We start from the raw sequence: 2,836 nt of genomic DNA, 5'->3' as shown, positions 1-2,836 counted from the left end.
TTGATTGTATATATCTGCTGCTTTCTTCCTATGATTCTGTTCATAATGGTCTGCAATGTACGACCCTGCTATTCGGTTATAAAGCTGAATATAACCCCTTCTGTACTTTTAACTAAGGAATTTATCTGTTTCTAGTGCTATTTTCTGAGAGTAAAAGAGGGTATCCTTTTTGCTGTTGACTTTTTTTCTTTCTCTCTCTCTCTTTCTTTCTCTCCCTCTCTTTCTTTTTTCCCTTCCTCCTTCCTTCCCTTCCTTCCACTTTTTTCTTTGATCTATGTCTCCTTCTTCGACAATGGGCTTGATGAATATTTCTGCTGAATTTTTGTGAAAAGAAGATAAGCTATCAATGCATTTTCTACTTGTTAATGGCTTCACTGGCCCATCATTTATTGTCTGAGGGCTATGTGCCCTGAATAGATGGTGGAGAAGATGAGGCAGTCTTTCACTTGGCAATCTGCCCACCAACTGTCAGGGAATAGCCTTGGATCTTTTATCGAAATCAAGGACTGTCCTGTGCTTCATGCTTCACTGGTTCCAGGAATGAGTCTGGGATTATATCCTGTCCCTCTGGAAACACAATCAGCTACATTTCCCTCAAATGCCTAGGTTTCACTCTCAGGCTCAATTATCTATAAAAAGAACTTCTACAGCAAAGAGACTTCACCATAGAGAAATGATATTAAGTCAAATGGAATATTTAAAAAACTATATTCAAACTGTCTCTGATAAAGTAATATTAACTGAAGTCTGCAGTTGCAGAATAAAAATGAAACAAAAACAAACCTGAACTCCGATGCTTTCTCAAAGGATAGATTGTTAAACTGCCTTGCTCGAGTTAGCGCCAGTGTTCTCTCTACAAAATCATCCCTTTAACCACTCTCGCTGACTAAAATTTTTAAAAAATCAACATCAGCATTACCCTTTTATTAAATTTGTTATTGACTCAAAATGATGAGGTGTAGAACATCATTGAATTTTAAACTGACCTTGACATATAGAAGAAATGGGCAGCTATAAACAGGGTGACCTGGCTTAATGTAGAGACAAGGTGAGAGAGAAGACTATATCTACATATACCAGCACGGCAGAACAGCTGGTATACACACAGCAGAAAACAGGCCAGGAGACATAGGAGTCACTTCATTCCAGATTTGCCTTAAATGTTACCTCCACAGAGAAAGCTTCTCTTTGATTACCCTATTAAATATAGAACCCTAAGTCACTCTCCATCCCTTAACTCAGCTTTATTTTTCACCATATGTATATGTATACATACATATAATCAAATATATTAAAATACATGTATTTTTAAAATGTGGTTATCTGAATTTTCCATTAGAATACAAGCTCAATGAAGGCAATAGCTTTGTTTAGTTCACTGCTGTAGCCTCGACACCTAGAGTAGCACCTGGCACTAAATAAACATTGGTTGAAACGATTAATAAAACATGAAAATTATAAATTGGCTATGTTTCCTTGCAGCTGGATGGCTTAGGCTGAAGCATGGATTGCTAGTAATTCCCCCAGTCACTCAACATTTTTTAGGTTTTATATAAGAACTTTACTCTGGCACACAATGGTGTAATGTTAGAAACTTGGCACAGATCTTGTAAAGATAGTTGAGAACTAGGTATTGTTCAGCCTTTGCATGAATTTCCTATGGAGTATATTACATTTAGACAAGTTAACATGGATTATCTTAGGGAAATATTTCCTATATTTCCTCTTACGGAGGAAAATGTAGCATAAGTATGAGGTTTAATAGCACCTATTGAACATATGCAGAATAGCTAATATTCAGTGACCAATAATGGCTAACATTTCTAGAGTGACAGTGTTTTAACTAGTTTACATTTATTAGCTCTCTTAATCCTCACAACAGCTGCTTGAGGTAGATCTTGTCATTAGCCCCTGCTACATAGTAATGAGTTTGCCTGGACTTTCTCCCTGGTCCATAGAAACAAAGGAGCCTCTAAATCCTTAGATACTTCCTGAGTGATAGTGTCTTTGTTATTCACGGTGGGTCCTGATAGATTATGCTAATGAGATGGCTCATGGTGGGTCCCTAGGTACTTTCAGGATGAGGGCTGACTATGCTGGAAAGACCAGCCATGTGATTAAAGGACTGACCCATACAATATAAATCCAACCTCTTGGGAGGGAAGGCAGGCTAAAGGTTGAGTTCAATCACATGGTCAATGATTCTGTCAATCATGCCTATATAATGAAACCCCAATAAAATCGCTGGACACTGAAGCTTGAGAGGGACTGGCATGTCGTGACCACACAAGGAGAATTCATGGAAGCTTTGCACAGAGATCCTCCCAGACCATGCTCTGTGTGTCTTTTCTTTTTGCTGATTCTATTATAATAAAGCTGTGAGAGTATAGCACATACCTGAGTTCTGGGAGTTGTTCCAGCAAGTTATCAAACCTGGAGAGGTAGTGATAGCCTCCAAACTTGAGGCATTTTGGTCAGAAGTGCAGGTGGCCTGGGAATCCCTGAGTTTGTGGAAAAGTGTTTGAAGTGAGGCCAGTCTTGTGGAGGTCTGAGCCCTTGATCTGTGGAATTTTACCTAACTCCAGATAATTAGTGTCAGAATTTCTGTGTAGCCCCACCTTCCAGATGAAGAAACAGAGGCATGCAGAGGTCAAATAATTTGCCCAAAGTCTCACAGCTAGTAAGTGGCAGCACCAGTAATTAAATCCAGGATATTGTAGGGGAGAAAAAAATATTTTTCCCTCTACTCTTCAAAGTTCTTGGACCCTCGAATGCTGTGGCCCCTATAACAAAAGACATATTAACAAGAGAAAAACAAACAGCAGTTTATTAACAT

The sequence above is a fragment of the Macaca fascicularis genome, chromosome 3 (assembly GCF_037993035.2).
Source record: "Macaca fascicularis isolate 582-1 chromosome 3, T2T-MFA8v1.1".
NCBI classification, from domain to species: Eukaryota; Metazoa; Chordata; class Mammalia; order Primates; family Cercopithecidae; genus Macaca; species Macaca fascicularis.
The sequence above is the reverse complement of the archived record's forward strand: the minus strand, read 5'-3'. Positions refer to the sequence as shown.